General features: G+C 34.8%; 1 protein-coding gene across 11 annotated transcripts in view; it reads left to right on the forward strand.

The window, feature by feature from the left end:
- Positions 1 to 19,215, forward strand: part of ADD3 (adducin 3) — a 115,131-nt gene that overhangs the window by 25,851 nt on the left and 70,065 nt on the right. Inside the window, exon 1 of one of the 11 annotated variants that reach the window (XM_072971859.1) lies at positions 626 to 670. The exons of the other annotated variants lie outside the window; for them this stretch is intronic. The gene's annotated coding sequence lies outside the window, so the exon portion shown is untranslated. Of the gene's footprint in view, positions 1 to 625; positions 671 to 19,215 lie in introns of those variants that run through there. 11 annotated transcript variants of the gene reach the window in all.

Raw genomic sequence — 19,215 nt, forward strand, 5'->3', positions numbered from 1 at the left:
TTAAATCACAATTTAAATTATATTTGGCAGTCATAGATATCTTGGCCTGGGGTATGTTAATGCTCATGTTTAAAATTTTTCTTTGTAAAATTGCCTTATAAGACAATTTTTATAGAAATGTTCATTTCTATGAGGTTATACCTTTATATTGATATTAACATTATCTTTTGGGGGCATTTTGATGTTTTTTGTAAATGTAATTTTCCTTAGTTTAAAGTTTACATTTACTTCTGATAGGCAAGGTGATTTCTTTAATGAGCTATTTTCTAATATAAATTATATACATAAGAATAAAGTAAGATGTAATTGTTTTAAATTGAACTGTTGGGTAAAGAGATGTTTTTGTAGCAATTAAACTAGTCTGTAATTGTTTTCATTTGAACTGGAAGGAAAACCAAAGATTCAATAACCCAAGATACTGCCACTGATTAATTCTATAAAATGAGGTCAATGTAGACAATGACACTCTCAGGATAAACAAATTACTTATCTATATCTAACCCTACTATTTATATTCTCTAACCTGAATGTACATCAAGGATTTTTAAGCATTTCTTGCTTTTCATGAATTCCTTAAAAATGACATCTGAGAATTTTTTTTTAAATGTTACATCTAGATGTGGATCTTGAATCATCCCCAGGTTGGAAAACTGGAAAGTTGTCTCATATTGTGAGTAATAAAAAATACTAAATATATTCAAGTTTCTAAGTGTGAGCCAGTGCATACATTAAATTAAACCAAAAAAGCTTAACCAGCCATGTTTCAGGTTTGGGGATATGTAATGTATAAATATAACCTCCAAGAAAAGAAATAGCTCTTTTACGTGAACCACCAAACCAAACCATGAGACAATATTTTATTTTCAGTTGTATTTGGAAGACCATGTTAGCTTTGGGCTTGCCGTTTGCTGAATAACTAAAAATGGCATGTTTAATGCTAAGTAGTATTTATGACTAGACCATCAAACCCCAAATGGAATTGAAGGAGAGACTTTTTTTTTACTGAAATATAAAATAAACATTTTTTTCCCCTTAGCATTATGTTAGCCAGTACAAAATCCTTAAACTTACTCTCTTGCAGAACATAAAGTAATTATCTCATCCACATGGTTTCCTTTTGTCAGCGGGTCTATCCACAGGATATTGCTTAGCGAGAAAGCCTAAAGATTAGAGATTAACTAACTCCACCAGAAAGGAACTGCTCAGCAACAGAAATGGGATCAAAAATTTTAAAGCCAGGCTAGACTAGCTGACTAAAGAGAAACTGCACTTGCAGAACTGTCCCAGCTACCTGTAGAGGGACGTGCTCTCTCACTACCAGTGACAGCGTAAAGCCTTTTAGACTGGTTCTTAGACTTCAGCGTGCACTGGAAGCAGTTGGTGGGCTTGTTAAACCATAAGACTGCTGGGCCACACCCCCACACTTTCTGATTCAGTAGTCTGGTTTAGGGCCCAATAATTTGCATTTTGAACAAAATTTCAGGTGATACTGCTGTTCTGAGAGCAGCTTTGAAAACTACTTGTTTTTTTCTAGACTAGAAAATGCTTTTGAATCTTCTCTTTTCCTTTCTGTCCTTTTCCTCCCTTATGCCACCCACTGGCCCCATCAAAGCCTGCCATCTTCTGTTATGGACTGTCCTAGAAACCCTCTTTTCTTAATGGCTTTTCCTACATTGGTTCCTTTATTTTTTTAACCTCTACAGTGAGGCAGCATTGTACAGCGGAGTCCATTTTTTAAGTTATTGTAACTGTACAGTATTTTTACCAGTCTTAGAATTCTTTATACTTTCTCCAAGTTTTGATATTTCTCCTATAAACATCCCATTTCATAATTTAGAAAGTACATCTTCCCTTTAAAGTTGTCACATTTCAACTTTTGTTTTGTTTTGGAGGTGATGGATGTGTTTATTACCTGGATTGTGGTGATAGTAAAATGAGTGTATACATACATTCAAACTTACCTAATTGTATTCATTAATAACAATTATACCTCAGTAAAACTGGTGAGGGGGAGAAGTCAAATATCAAAAATGGGTTTTGATTCTTTATTTCAGGGGAAAGTTAAAACTCCTCTGCCCTTTCTTAACCCAAAGAAAACTCTGGCTGCTCCTTGGTGTAGGCTCTAACAGAAAATCTTAGGCAAAAGTCATGTCAGTAGCCTTCCTGAGTCATGTATATGCAGCATCAGTAGGCTCCTTTAAGGTTTAGAGAGACTAATAAGAAAAGTGCTTTATCCCTTCTTGAGAAAGGGCAAAAAAGTTATCTCTTGAGAGGTGGGATGGAGCTTCTGGGTCTGTGAGGTGGTTGATGCAGGGGTGGATCCTGCTCAGCCTCCAGGATTGTGCCATGCCCTGAAAAGTGACTGTGTGTGGAACAGAAGGCCATTCTGTAGAGCTGTAGTAATGACTTCTTAGGGAATTGCCACTGTGTGGCCGAGGAAATTGGTGTTTCTCCCACTGCTAGGGAAGGGCTCTGTGTAGCACCTGTCATGCCCAGGCACCTGCCTTCAGGGACAGCCTTATCATTCTTATCTGCCACCACACACTTCAAGAAATTCTTGAACAGCTTCAGATCACCTGTGCTGCTTCAACTCCCTACTCCTTGTCCTTGCCAGGGAGACCTATATTTCTTTTCTTTTTGTTGCATGTTTCAGATGTATAGCATTATAATTGGACATCTGTATATACTACAAAGTAATCACCGCCACAAGTATAGTTAGCATTCATTTCAACTTTTAAATAGATGATTCTTACTCTCTGGGGTGTTGTCATATACGTGATCTTCCAAATTCACTTTGGCATTTTAAGGCAGGAGGATAGTGTTTATGGAGGGGCATGCAGATCATTGCCCAGCAATAGAAAGTAGTGTTATGACTAGCCTGCTAGAGTTAGAAGTTAGGTGAGGAGAAACAGAATCTCTCTTCTCAAGCAACTGTTGCTTTAGCCACAAACAATACAGACTCTTTGTTATCTCAGTTCCTCCCCCACTGTGGTCACCCAGACTAGTGCTTTTTCACTTTCCAGAAATTGTCAGGCACTGAGTCCTGAGAATGAGCAGGTGGATTTTCTGGGGATGGAGAGTTACAGGAACACTAGGTGCATCTTAAGAAAGTAAGAAAATTCTAGGTGTAAAGAACTGTTCATCAATGTTAGAGGTCTTTGTTCAGCTTTCTCATTTTACATAGTAGGAAATGGAACATTTCCCAGACTTGCTCATGGTCATATAGCCAGTCATTTACAGATCACTTGACCACCGTTTCCATCTTGCCTCAAAGCTGCTTCTGCTCTTTGACACTGACATGAAGGGAAATTATGTGGGACACTCAGATAGTAACTAGCCACATAGTTCAGCTTCTTAAGAAATTAATGGCATATAATACTTATTTTTCAAATCATAATGTTTTGGGTGTTTTAAAATTTACATAAATCCAAGGAAATCACTGTGCATCATAACATACTGTGTGCCTGTCTTATTTGGCACTACTTTTTAAAAATGATGTTTGTTTCTGACTGTAAAAAAAATACATAAGCCCATTGTGAAATGTTTAGGAAATACGGATTCAAGTTAGTAAATAAAAACCAGGAATAAACCATCCCCCAGAGAGAGCCTGTAATGTTAGAGTAGGCTATTGGTGCTTATAAACATCTCTAAAATTTAGTGATTTAATGCAGTGGTTTACTTTTCACTATGTGCAGTTCAGTGTAGATGGGGAGAGTGGTGGTTTTGAGACCCGGGCTTATCCAAATAGTGGCTCCATCCCCAGGGCCTTCAGATCCTGTGCTTAATCTTGGATGTTTTGCAACTGGCCAGTGAGGTAAGAGAGAGAGAATGAAGGAACCCATAGTAGTTTTTAAGAACTAGTGCTCAATCCTGTAACAGCAGTGTGAAAACAATTTTGTATCTTGTTTTATTAAAACATTTGCTTATCATTTGCCCCGAGTCATTAAGTACTACTGGAATATTATGCAGCTCTTACAAACTGTCTCATTATTAGTACTGTTTTTAAACAGATATATAAGATAGCTTCTTTAATCTAACTACCCCTTTAAAAGAACATTTTCTTGATGCACTCTTTCTGAAGGTTTGTGTGTGTGTTAAAACACTTTATGCTCTGACTCAATCCTGCTCCAAAGAATTTACCAACAGCACACGTGAAAAATTTGTATGCATAAAGATGAAAATTACATCTGTAAAATAGTGAAAAACTAGGAAAAAACTGAATTTGTATGAAAGGGACTGATAAAGTTACAGTAACTACATGTGACATTGGAATACAGTGCAGCCATTAACAATGATGATTTTTATTTGCTTAGAAAGATGTCACAAGTGGGACTTGAAGGTTACAGAGTAGCATATATAGTATGTAAAATTGAATATGTGAATGTATGTGTATATCAGAAGAGATAGATGTCCTTATGTTTGTATGAAGGATGTTTACCCAAATGTTAATAGTGATTATTTCTGATTTTTTTCAACTTTTAAAAAATGTTTCAGTAGTTTTTAATTTTATCAGTGAGCTCAAATCAATTTTATAAAATCAATAAAATTAGTAAAATTATTATTAGAAGGTAAAGTATGTTCAGGGTTATTTATATGTTGATTTACTCAATGTTCCCTGTTGTATGTTTTCAGCCTCAGAGTTACACATTCTTCTAGTTACTATGGGACAAAATCATAAGGTTACATTTGTCCTGTAGAAGAAATCCCAATGTAGTTTAGAGCGTCAGACCCTGTATGTAATGATCTTTTGCTGATAAGGAGCAACCTTAAATGCTGAACTGTAAGCCTCGGATGTGGCAACTATTTTCATTTAGGGATTGCAGGCCCTATGTTACAATGCATCTGTGGGCTATTGCTTTGTTCTATTACTGAATCATTTCTTATAGAGTTATTGTCATGGGTACCTTTCATTTTATTTACTACTGGATCCTTACCTGTCCATTATATTCTTTCTTAGAAAACTGACTTGATCTGTAATCACAGCTAAAATGTACATATAGGACCTGAAGTAACTCTGGGAGCCCATGGTCATAGCCCTTCCCTCAGCAACCTCCCTTCTTTCCCTCTCCCCAACACTTCCTCACCTTTCACAGATACCAGGTACCCAGATACCTTTTATAGTTCTGTTTTTTAGTGTTTGAGTTTTTTCCTTTAAACGTTGATATGTTATTCAAGCTTGACAAATGCTGCTTTAAGGGATTTTTGGTGATACATTGGAGATGGGGGAAGAATTTGTGTGCCTTGTTGTTTCCAAGAGGTAAGCAAACATGAGCGCTCTCTGATGTTAAAATAAGCAAAACCCAAAATACTATATTAGTTATCTACTGCCATGTAACAAATCACCTCAAAACTTAACAGTTCAAGACAACAAACATTTATTATTTCACAATTTCTGTGGGTCAGGAATCCAAGAGCAGCTTGAGCTGGGTGGTTCTGGCTCAAGATCTTTCTTGAGGTTGCAGTCAAGATACTGGCTGGGGCTTCAGTCTCAAGACTTGTCTGGGGCTGGAGAATCTCCTTGCAGGCTCATGCACTTGTTTGTTGGCACACCTTAGTTCCTTACGACTGGAGCCTCAGTTCCTTGCCACATGAGCTTTGCCACAGGGCTGTCTGAGTGTCCTTACGACATGTCAGCTGGCTTCCCCCAGAACAAGTGGGTGGGGTGTATGTAGGGGTGGAGGAGGATCTAAGATGGAAGCCATAGTCTTTTTATAACCTAATCTTGCAGGCATACCATTACTTCTGTCAAATGTTGTTATTGCTCTCTCAGACCAGTCATAATACAGTGTGAGAGTGGACTACACCGGAGTGTGAATACAGGAGGGTAGAATCATTGGAGGCCATCTTAGAGGCTGCCTACCACAAATACCAATGTTCTTTTTAGGTAAATCATTAGGAAAGTTAATATTTTCACAGATTCCTAACTTTCATCTTATGAAGAGATGTTAGACATTGCCAGCAGTGCTGGTTTGAGTGAGGTCTTGGTGAGAATACACTCAGTGGAAAATGTGTGGCGTGAAGCTAGATCATGTAAAATGTTTGCCAAGATTGAGAGGTGATTAATGGGCCAGTTTACCTGAAACATGATTGAACAAATTCACACTGGCAGGATTTTATAGCACACATCCGCAGCCAGTTAATATATGTACCAATTAACATATGTATACTTGTACAGTAATTTTTAAATCATTATCCGTAATTAGGAGTAGTTAATTACAAATTTAAGTACTCATTATTTCATTGCAGTATAAAGCAGATAGTAATTTTATAGCAAAGATTATATCATGGAGAAATTTACTTACCATGTTGAGGAATTTGGACGTTATTCTTTGGGAAATGGAGAGCCATTGAAGAATTTATAGGAAAAGGAATGATGCAGTCAGATTTGTTTTTAAAAAGCTCATTTTGGCAGCATTTTGAAAGTAGACTGAGGGATGAAAAGTTGAAGGCAAAGAGATCATTATAGTATTCCAGAAGAGAGAGAAAATGAGTGCTTGAAATAAATCGGTTGTCTCAGGGATAAAAAGGAGGAGACTGGTCCAAGAGAAAGAATGATAAAATCAGAAAGAATTGGTTACTATCCAGATGTAGGAGGTGACGGTCTGGTTAAAGAAACTCCTACACTTCTAGCACGGAGAAAGAAAACTGTGAGAGAGGTCTCTTTTATCTCTGTAGAAGAATGTATGGGAAATATGAGTTTGATTTTTCGACATGTGAAGGTTGAGAGACTTGGAAGCAGTAGGAGATACCACGTGAGCAGCTGAACATGTAGGCCTGGAGCACAAGCACGAAGTTTGACAGGACTGGAAATACAGATTTGTGAATTATGAGAGGAGAATGACAGTTGAAGTTGGGGGAGGCAAATGAGGTTGTCCAAGGTGAATGTGTGGAGAAAAAGAAGTATACCAAGGACGGAACTTTGTCAAATACCAAGGTATAAAATCATTCTTTTTGTAGCTACAATCCAGACTAGAAAATTCCAGTGTAGGGATCCATTCTAATCCCAGCCCTGCTTGAGGTTACATAGATTGAAGTACCAGGACTCCTCTGTGACTTTGAACAGTCACTTAAAATCGCTAAGCCTGTTTCTTCACCTATAAAATGAGGAGGTTGGTTAACATCAGTGGTTCTCAAGCTTTTTCTGCAGGATTATGTGTGATGTAGGATGTTCACATGCACAGCACATTTCCATGGGTGTGCTCAGAATTAGGGGCAGTTTCACTGCTCTCATCTTCTCTGTCGTACAAGAAGTACAAGTAAATGAGAGTTATGTTAATATAAAGATAATTTTAGGTCTGCTCCATTATGTATTTCAAAAAGCAAATATTCCAGAGACTTGAGTACTTAAATCAGCAAGAAGTTATTTGTGACAGATAACCTCACAGCTGATAGACATGTAACAAAGAAACCATACTTAAAACTGATGACTTCCTAAACTCTTTCACAGGCCACTTTGAGAATCTGATGAAATCTATGAACTCTTCCCAGAGAAGTGCGCGTAAAATTTTTGTATTTCATTTCAGAGTCCAGATTAATTTTTCTGAAGTTTATCCATGGAAGCTCTTGGGATCCTTAGGCCCTTTGTTAAATTTATCATCTTAGAAAAATCTTCTCCATCAAGATTTTATGACTTTATATGTTGCAAAAGGAGGCCTCATTCTTTGAAAATATACTTTGTGATTAGTTAATTGTAGGTAAGGAATTCCATAGTAGTTTTCAAATAATGTTGTTTCTTAAAGGCGTTATTATTGTTTATATTCAAGCTTGTCGTAATTAGAAAACAGTTGCCTATTTTGTGGGCAAACTAGAAACCACATTAACATAAAGAATAATAAGGTGATTTAAAACACAACTATATTAAAATAACAATTAGTTATTTTATATTAACATTCTATATTATCTTCTGGGGAGGGAGACAGTGGTGGCAGTGGTAGTAAGGCAGCCAGAAGGTTAGAAAGAGCCTCAGGAGGTTTGACTGGTATAAAAGTGTTTTTGCCTGTTCCTGACAATGTGTTTGCCAAATTCGGTCTTGCCCGAGTGACTTGGAGGTATTTAGGAGTGTATGTTAGGTGAACTGTAAATAATCCTACAAATAAAATGATCCTATAAGAGAAATTCTATGTGAGAAATAATCCTACAAATCTTTTTACCAAAAAAAAAAAACCCTTATGCTTTAAAAAAGAGAAAAAAATAATTTATTTCAATTAAAATAATGCTGTTTTTAACCAGGGAATATTCTGGAATTACATGGAATGTGAATTTTAATTTAGACTTAGGACACTAATACAATCATCATCATCATCTTACTCATAACTGATTTTGTCTGGTACTTTTTTCCATCAATTTTTTCATGTCTTAAACTCAGGAACCAAATCTAATTCTCCTGATAATTACAAATAAGTACTACAACAATTTCCATCTAGTATTTCATAAGAAAGTTTCCACTAATGGTGAAACAATTTGATTTTGTTCTTTATTTAAAATTATACACATATGAAAGAAAATTTAGATTAACTTTGATCTAAACTAGTTATAACTTTGAGGAAAAAAGAATGTCTTTTTTTTTTCACTTCAGAGTCTTAATGGGTTACTTTTTATTTTGTTTTTCATGAATTATTATGTATTTCAGCTTTTCAGCAGGATGCATGTACTGGCCAGGAATGATTAATCCTGGTTCAGTGGTCAAGAATGTTGATTTAAAAAACTTATTTCCAGGCTGTGGAATAGCCTAGGGAAGACATAGTAATTTTGTTTGCATTTCAGTTATGTGCTGTAGACCTTTGTCTGTATGGTTGTTGGGCCAGTCCAGTTTTTAGTCATTCTACTTGCTCTTCACAAGTGGACCTCTCTTCCTGCTCTTGTAGTAGTTAAAACTTTACTTGAGCCTTGAGTGTTAGCCTTTAAATCCAGATGTATTGATTTTTTTTTCCTGAAATAACTTCAAGCACTAAAAAAAATAGGATTGATATATATACCCGTCATATTTTTTGATATTTTTAAATCATGCAATAGAAACTTTTCAAATATGTATATGTGTATTTTTGAAAGAAGGAGCATTTATTTTCAGCTGTATCTTAATGTTTTTCAAGAAAGCTACATTATCGTGTAAAGAAATTGATTCCCCACCTCAGTATTTTCTAACGATTCTATTTTTAAAGTATGGCCGGTCTTTCCTTATGACTTTCTACCTTTACTGTATAAGTTACATTTGACGTTTCTTAATATATTACTTAACTATTTGCTTTTATCCTATTTTTATGGTAAAGTTACTCAGTCTGATTTTTTATTTTTATGTTTCAACCCAGGATTAATAGCTTGGTAAGAATGACATGGCTAAAGAACCTGTCTTTCTTCGAGGGGGGATAAAATATCCCCATGGGAGCCATGTTTTTGCACTGAATAAGTTCTCTCAAGGGTAGACTGGGAAATTTTAAAAGCTACATTAATCCCTTGAAACTAAGATGTTATTTTCGAATTATTTCATGGGGTTCTAAACTCTTCATTCAATAAACATTTTAATTTTGGCTGTTACAAAACAGGATAGAGGATACAACGATATGTCAGAAATAGACCCTTTCCTCAAGGAATATCATCTCACTTGGAGAGGACATGCTGTGTACTTAAATGACTATGACGTAAAGTACCAGGTGTTAAGTAGGTACAGATCGAGAACTGTGGTAGCTCACAGGAAGGATTGATTTTTTTTTTCTTTTTTAGTTCGGGAGGAATGAGAATTAGGGAAGATATTCTTATGAATCTTTTATAATAAAGTTTTCTAACTACTTAGTTAAAAGGAAGCTAATGGTTCTATAAATGAGACTTCATACTTTGAGTATATCTTATGGAAGTCCTTATGTGGGAATTTATCATTTGTATTGTTGTATCTTCTGGCCTATAAGACCATTGACTTCTTGACAGTAAGAATCATGTATTTTTATTTTTGTGTTTCTAGAACTTTATACTTGATTAATGTGTATTACGTGATTTCTGAGAAAAATCAGCTAGGAACCTAGAATATTACTCAGCCATAAAAAAAATGAAATCTTGCAATGTGCGACAACATGAATGGACCTAGAGGGTATTATGCTAAGTGAAATAAGTCAGACAGAGAAAGACAGATATTGATGATTTCACTTATATGTGGAATCTAAAAAACAAATGAACAAACATAAAACAAACAGTCATGGGTACAGAGGACAAACAGAGGAGAAGGGTTGGGGGATGAGAGAAATAGGTGAGGGAGATTGAGAGGTACAAACTTCCAGTTACAAAATAAATGAGCCACAGGTATGAAATGTACAATGTGGAGAATATAGTCAATAATAATATCTTTATGTAGTGGCAGATAGTAACTAGACATATTGTGGTGATCATTTTGTAATATATAGAAATATTGAATCACTATGTTATATAGATCAGGAACTAACATAGTGTTGTAGGTCAGTTATACTTCAAAAACAAACTTACAGAGAAAGGGAGCAGAATCTTGTAACCAGAGACATGGGTAAGGGGAGGGGTAATTAGATGAAGGCAGTCAAAATGTACAAACATTCAGTTATAACATAAGTACTAAGGATGTAATGTACAACGTGATAAATATGACAGTGCTGTATGTTATACGTGAAGGTTAAGAGAGTAAATCCTAAGAATTCTCATTACAAAGAAAAAAAATTTCTTTTATTTTGAATTTATATAAGATGATGGATGTTCACCGAACTTACTGTAGTAATCATTTTATGCTAAGTCATTATGCTGTTAACTTACACATTGCTGTATGTCATTTCTATCTTAATAATAGTGGAAGGAAAAAATAAATACAGTGTAATAGAATCTTCACCGATCATTTGGTGATAATGTGTTTTCATGCTTTCTTAGTGTGCCCTGAATAATGATAGCTCAGTTCAAAGTAGCTAAATACATGTTATCCTTTATTCTTTAATATTTACCTTTTAGGGCAGTTGTAAGAGTTTTCCTATTGATAGTCATTTAGATGTTTAAAACTCATAAGTAATTTATAATCTAAATGTAGATTTACCAAATTAACACACTTTTAGAAACCATATGAGTAAGATTGGACTTATTTGTATAATCTACTTACAGTTGGAAGACTTGGATTCTATGACATAGCCTTGGGCAAGTCACTTGGCTAACTGAGCCTCAAGTTGCCAATCTATAAATGCATACTATAACAGAATTGTTACTGCACAGAATTGTCATGATCGTCAAATGAGTGATTCTTAACCAAGGAGATGCATTAGAATCAGATATGAGCATTTTATAGGTATATATGTCTAGGTCCAATTCCAGGTCTTCTAAATCAGAATTTCTGTGGGTTGAGGCCTAAATAATTTTTATATCAATCCATGGTTAAGAACCATTTTACAAGTGAAAATTTGTACAAATCCTGTCTTATAATATTTATTCTTTTTTGAATCTTAAGTATTTTGGGACCAGTGGAGAGAAACACTTGTCTTGCTACTTATCATAGGTCTTTTAGGAAAATATTCCAGTATTTTATGAAAAAAAATTACTATTTCATATCATCTTTGACCTTAAAGTCCCACTTCTGGTTATTTATCCTACAGGTAGACTAACAAATATGTACGAAGAAATATATACAAAGATAACCAGTGCATCATTTTAAAAGAGAATGTTTAGGAAAAATCTGAATGCCTATTACAAAGAATTTTTTTAAATAGCCATAAAATGGAATACTATACAATAATTCAAAAATAAATTTGGATCTGTAAATTCTGTAATAGGATGTACTCTAAGATATGACATTAAGTGGAACAAAGTAAGATGTAGAGAGTGCATTCTATAATTTTTGTAAAAATGGGTGAGTGAAGCTATGTGGAAAGTATCAGAAGAAAGTGGCAAAAGTGGTTTCTTTTAGAAAGAGGTTCTAGATTGAAAGTCTAATAACTTCATCGTGTAGATTACTTTGTACAATTGACTTTTTTTGTATTTTGAATTTTTTACCATGTGCAGGTATTACTAAGTAAATTGAAAAAAAGTGTATAATATAGCAACAGTATGGTTTTATAGAGATCTTTTATGTGACCCTCTTTATCAGCTTATGACCCTCATTATCAGCCTGAAAAATGAGTAAAAGGTAGGGACCACCTTCCTCATGTGGAAAACACTGAAGAATCACTGCTCATAAGATGTCTGTTTCATTCTAAATAGTCTGTGCCACCAAATGTTTAGGATAAAACATTAGTTTCCTTGGGCAAGTTAAAGGGCATGCTCTTCCTGTGCATAAGTATGCCCTGGTTATTTTGACAAATAGCTTATATTAAAAACATAATAAGTGAATGAATGATTTTCTTTTTAAGCTTAAAAACCATTTTAAGGGGTGAGTATAGGTCAGTGGTAGAGCACATTCTTAGCAAGCATGAGGTCCTGGGTTCTATCCCCAGTACCTCCATTAAAAAAAAAAATTCAGAGGTTTTATATATATATTTGATAGTAAAGAAAGTGACAGTGATTCAGATGGAAGAGACTGTATTAGTGAGGGTCTCCCAGAGAAACAGAACCAATAGGTCTGTCTGTCTGTCTCTCTTTCTTTCTGTCTGTCTGTCTGTCTATCTGTCTATCTATCTAAAGAGATTTCTTACGAGGAATTGGCTCATGCACTTACGGAGTCTGAGAAGTCCCATGATCAGCCACCTGCCAGTCAGAAACCCAGGAAGCCTGCTGGTATAATTTAGTCTAAGTATGAAGTCCTGAGAACCAGGGGAACCCATGGTGTAAATCTCAGAGCAGGAAATGAGGTGAGATGTCCCAGCTCAAACAGTAAGGCAGAAAGAAGAGTGAATTCCTCCTTCCTCCACCTTTTGTTGTGTTCAGGCCTTCAAAGGATTAGATGATGCTAATCCACACTGGGGAGGGCAGTCTACTAAATCCACTGATTCAAATACTAATCTTATCCAGAAACACCCTCACAGACACACCCGGAAATAACATTTAATTTAGACACTCCATGGCCAGTCAAGCTGACATGTAAAATTAACTATCACAGGCAGTAAGGCCCTTACAGCGACAGGAGAAGTTGGAGTAGAACAGAGGGATTTCCTTAGAGGTTAAAGAAACCATTGTTAAAACATAGTGCAAAAACAACCAATATGCCTACCATAAGAAAGTAGGCATATTCTGTTGAGTTAATAAATAATAATGAAGCCTTCAAGAATCTGTTCTGAAGTGGGGCAGAATACCTGGTTTAAGACACAGGAATAACTGCAAACACACAGGAAAGACAGAGCTTTTACTTTCATTAGTGAGTAAATATAGCTTCCCAGGAGTACACTAAATACAATCCAGATGGCTGAGAGCATAAGATCATAGCAGAAGGGGGAGAAATAAACTCAACAGTTTACCGTTAGTCATCTTTCTGCATTTTCACATTTAGTTCAGTAATAAAAAGGATGCTGTTAGATTCACTTTAAAGTAGGTGAATTTAAATAATGACAGTTTCTGTTCGGGCTTAATGTGAATATTTTTTGTGTCAAATGATAATAGAATATGAAACCACTTTGCTTTTCGGTAAGCATTCCTCAATATATTATCTTTTTGATTATTACTATTGGAAACTGTCTCTCTGGATTCTATAAGGTCACAGTTGGGTGTTCAGATATATTTTATGTTGGCATTTCTAGTAATACTCTATTAGAATCAAGTGCATGTACACTAATACCCAAGACTGTTCTTTTTCTATAAACTTAATGTAAGACACAATTATTTGTTTGAATTATTGAATTATTCATTTGTTTTTATAGCTTTTTTTTTAACTTAAAAGAAAAACAGTAATTGGAACCTTCATTGATTGATAGGAGTCTAATCTTGCTGGGAAGTTAATAGAACCACTGATTCCTTTTCCTTGAGCATTAATATTTTCATTGAGTAAAGAAATGAGTAGATAAGATTCCCCTAGAACAGAAATTATAAATGCAACTTTAATTCTAATGTATAGGTGATGAGACTGTTAATAAGTTCAAATTTCATGCAAGGCAATTCATCAATATTTATCAGAGGTTAAATGTGTCTATCCCTTGACCCACCAATTACATACTAGGAATTTACCTTATACTTTACTCCCCAAAAATGTGCCAAGTTGTATATATATACAAGGATGTCTATTACTGGCTGAGTTGGTTATGATTTTTTTTAAAAACCTGAAAATGGAGGATGACTATGGATAACCATTCACTGTGACTATTGAAGAATGGCATCATTCTGTATATACTTTGAATAAAATATCCATTATGTAATTGTTAATTTAAAAACTAAGATGTAGAGCAAGAGTATACAGTATAATATGAGGGTTTTTAAAACTGAACAGGAATGTTTGTTTATATATGCTGAGAAAACATATGAAAGAATACAAACTGATTAAAATTTACTTCTAGGAAACAGTATATAAATATAAGTATGTATTTTTATAATAATAAATTCTCAGAAATCAAGAATGTAGTATGAAGTACAAGAGCTGTAACTCTTAGTCACAAAATATTTAGTACTATCAGATAATGCTAATACTGTTTGTGTGTAATGGATGGAGCACTTGGTTTAGAGGTAGAAGTCCTAGGTTCATATCCTGGAACTACCACCCAACCAGCTACAAGACGCTGGAAGAAAGGCCAGCCTTTAGGAGCTAATTTTTTCATTCTTAAATGACATTCATGTAAAATGTTTAGCATTTAATGAGTTCCCAGTGGTAATAATCATAATGCTGCTGAAATCTTCCTTGATTGACATAATGTCAAACTGGTAAAAACACCAGAAAGACAAGAAACAGGAGTAAGCTGTAGTGATAAAACATCCAGGCAGATGTATTCACAATATTTGATTGAACTGTTGAACTTCTTGCCCAAGTGTTCTGAATTATTTTAACATTGTGTGGATGTAGAAAATGGTGGTAAATCAGTGTCTTTACATAGACCACTCAGCTGCTTGTCACTCTTATCTTTAATTTCAGAAATACTACATATAGTACTCTATGAACATTAGTTTGCTTTAAAATATGTGTATTCTGGGCTTACATACTGAGTACAGTGTTCCGTATTTGGCAGACTTGATAAAAAAATCTGCTTTGTTCCAAGTGTCCATCAGTGAATGAATGGATAAGCATAATATGGTTCATACATACAATGAAATATTATCCAGCCTTTAAAAGGAAGGAAATTCTGACCTATGCTACAACATGGATGGACCTTCAGGACATTATGCTGAGTGAGATAAGTCAGTTACAAAGCACGAATACTGTATGACTCCACATAAATGAGACTTACAATTTTGTCACTTGAAGTGACAGAAAGTAGAATTGAGGTTGCCAGAGCCTGAGGAGAGGAAATTAGAAGTTATTGCTTAACAGATAAAGAGTTTCAATTTTATAAGATTAAAAGAGCTATGGGAATGGATGGTAGTAATGGTTACACAACATTATGAATGTATTTAATACCAGTTAACTCTACACCTAAAAATGGTCAAGATGGCAAATTGTTATGTGTATTTTATCACAACGAAACAAAATTGAAAAAAAAAGTGGGTTGCCAAACTTCACAATGTAAATTTATTGGGGTGATGGTGTTATCTAAGGTTCAAAGTCTTTATACATATTTATGATATTAATAACATTATTTTTCCTTGGTTTTTCATATTACAAGCCTAAGAAAAGCCCTGATTAAGAAAACTAATATACTGAAAGTTTAAGCATACTAAAGTATGCGTAAGAATAGAGGCAGGCGTCAGAAGACTTGGATTTCAGTCCTAATTCTGCCATTTATTAATTCTGTGTTCTTGCTAGATTTTAGTCTGTACCATGGAGGTATAACTTTACAGAGTTATTTTGAGCATAAAGTGAAACAATAGATATGAAAGTATATTGTAAACTAGAAGGTGCTATGCACATAGAAGGAACTACATAATATTTTTGTAATCTGGACTTTCTTTGTACAGTGTGTTTTATTAGATGACATAAAAGCCCATCATGCCGATTTTCTTAGTGGAATTAGACAGTAATGGTAAAATGGAACACTTTGTAAATTCACACTAAGCACTATGAAATCTTTTGGCCTAGCTAAACATGCAGACTACCGTAGTGCCTGTGGTAGCATATTAGCTTATGACCTGAAGGCTGTTGAATTGCAAGCAGATTTTTATAAATCAGCGGAGACATTAATCCAAAGTCATATCACAGTCTCAAGGGTTCTTAATGAGATAACTAGCTGTGTAACTGTCGCCCTTCCTCAGTTCTTAGGTTCAGGCTTGGAGGAGAAGCCTTAATCCTTGAACTGACATAATTCAGAAAAGGTTCTGATGAGCCTTAAATGTGTATAATAATTAACTCCATGAATAAATTGCATGCCATCATTACTCACTTTCATTTTACATTTGCAAACTTTCTGTTTCTGGATTGAATAGTATGTTTTCTAATCTACTTGTTCCTTTAATGAGCAATTTCAGGCACAAACAGTAATATTTATAAAAAGCAGGAAAATGCAAATGAAAATAGTAAGGATTAAAAAAATTAGTCTTGACCTCCTTTTATAATGGAAATTAAAATTATTTTGAATATGACAGCTCAGCTGAAGTTGAGGGGTTTCCCCTCTTTCACTAACAATAGTAGACATAATTTTTAGAAATAGAATACCTTTCCTGATGCTTTGGGAAAAAATGGAATAATTCCAGGATTTGGAGTAGAAAGTGAAAAATTAACTGTGGTTTAGAGTGTTAATTTGTTCTGGTCAAGAGTTAATAGAGGCAATGGGCAATGGACAAATCCGATTTTCATCTAGCCAGCAATGAATAAATTCACAGAAGTATTGAATTTGAGACCACTGGTATAAATTTAAAATCTAAGATCCCTACCTCTAAACCCTGCCAAGTGAAACTTGAGGGAGTTACTTTATAGTCCACCCTCCTGAGAGGTACCCTCATCATACATCTAGAACAAATAGAAAATACTTGCTTAGTTTTCTTCAGCCTCCAAAGGCTACACTAGTGGGAAGATGGAATTATAATTAGATTATTTTGGTTCTTTCCAGACCCATGTCTTCTTAGAAAGTTGTTTGGATTCCTGTGGTCAGTGTTATAAGGAAACACTAGGTTATTAACAGTTTCCAGTGACTTCCTTAGGAGTTCCTTTGGTTGCAAAATGTTTTGATGCCTTTGTTGATAAGAGGTGGGGTGCAGGTAGTGACTCAGTTACACAGATTCTTAAGAAATCTGATTCTTGCATATTCTTCCCTCACACCCCAGTCCTCCCCTTCACTACCCCATCCCACCCAACACTTTTCTAATTGGTTATTATGTGACAATTAACTTTTCTCTGTATTGAATATTTTACATTGTTACATATCCAAAAATAACTGCCAGTGATTTTTCCCTAATAGTTTGCTCTAGAAAATTCTCCTTCCTTTGAAAAGATGCAGGAAAGCATTTTTACTTACCCAAGAGGTGTTTTTGTTTTTTGCCACTAGATCTTTTTCTCTCTCTACTCATAGATGAGAGAAAGATGTCTTAAACTTGGAATGTATTCTTTCTAATGTGAGTTGAACTTTATACATAAACAGAACAAAAGATATTAAATATATTGTTCGATTAACAGGCAATATACTATAATGAATGGTTCTACCATCTTAGAAATGGTGATTTTGTGGTTTCTGTTTGTGTATGATGTTACTTTTCCAATATGTTATTTTTAAATCATGGACAATTGCCAAGTACATTCTTGAGACATACTAATGGGACATGCTTAAAACGTTTAGAATATTCATGTCGAAGAGAAAAGATGTACACTAGAAACTGAGTATGGTGGATATTACAACACATGGTATAAATACTGAAAAATGTTTGTGACTCACATGTGAGATGAAACCAACCAAGAAGACACCAGTGACATGCCTAAAGGATTTGGCCTAAAATCTAGTGGGCAAAAGACTTTTGGATATAGTAGACTGGAAGGAGCACAAGGTTTTGTAAAGTAGGTAATGACAGACTTTCTAGATGCAACTTTTAAGATATATCAAGTATGTTCTCCAGAAAGATCTATGTAGGTCTAGACTGGGAACTCTTTAGAATTTTGTAAGTTGGTTTTTACTTTTTAAATTTTTTATTGAAGTATAGTTGATTTACAATGTTATATTAGCTTCTGGTTACAGCAAAGTGATTCAGTTATACATATATATTCTTTTATATGCTCTTTTTCATATGGTTTATTACAGGATATCGAGTATAGTTCCCTGTGCTATACAGTAGGACCTTGTTGTTTATCTATTTTATATATAGTAGTCCTAATCTCAAACTCCCAATTTACCCCTCCCCCACCCTTCCGTTTTTAATTTTTAATGAGATACTTAAATGCAGGGAATATTCTTTCATGGGAAAAACGTAGTTCCATTTTGCTCTTACTAGTTGATTTAAATTGCTTTTTAAATATATAGAAATATGAAAATTAAAGGGACTAAATTTTGCTTTATAAAGGACTTTAATTTTGTCTGTCTTTTAGCTTTTGTTCCCTTTAACTCCACAATATTATTCACAATACCTACCTTTGGATTTGAGCATTTCCTAATGATTTTGTCTGTATTCTTCCCACTGAGAACTGAAATGTCTTGATTTTGGATTTATTTTTCTGAAACATATACTTGAGTTAGTGATGCCTAACCCCTTCTTGCTAATTTGGACCCCAGTGTGATTCTTTTGATCCTAAGATTAGAAAAATAATCCAATAAACAGAATTTTTAAAAACAATTCTTATGCTATTATCCTATTATAGAAGTAGTCCCACATGCTTCATGTGTGTCAGTACATCCCAGGATGACTATTCTGTCCCCACTTTGTGTGTCCTAAATGTAGTCCTAGCAGGAGGCAGAAATAGCAAGTCTGATAGTCCCTCTGCAAGGATTATCTTTTGATTAGGCCGAAGGATGGGGGAAGTTGCTGTTGTTGATAGCAAGTAGATCTCATCTTCCCACTGAGAAACTTGTCCTGTACCCCCAGTGAACCTTCTTACTTTGGGCTGGTGGGATTGGGAGAACATAGAGGAATCTATTTCTAGAGAGTCTTTATTTTTATCTTCATTCCATCAAAGATCCAAAGCTGAGAACCAATGCTCTAGTTCACTAGTACTCAAATATGACTATTCTTTGAAGTCATCTAGGAAGCTTAAAAAAAAAAATACTGATTGGGTCTCACTCCCAAGTTTCTGATTTA

This window comes from Vicugna pacos, chromosome 11, assembly GCF_048564905.1.
Source record: "Vicugna pacos chromosome 11, VicPac4, whole genome shotgun sequence".
Classification (NCBI taxonomy): Eukaryota; Metazoa; Chordata; class Mammalia; order Artiodactyla; family Camelidae; genus Vicugna; species Vicugna pacos.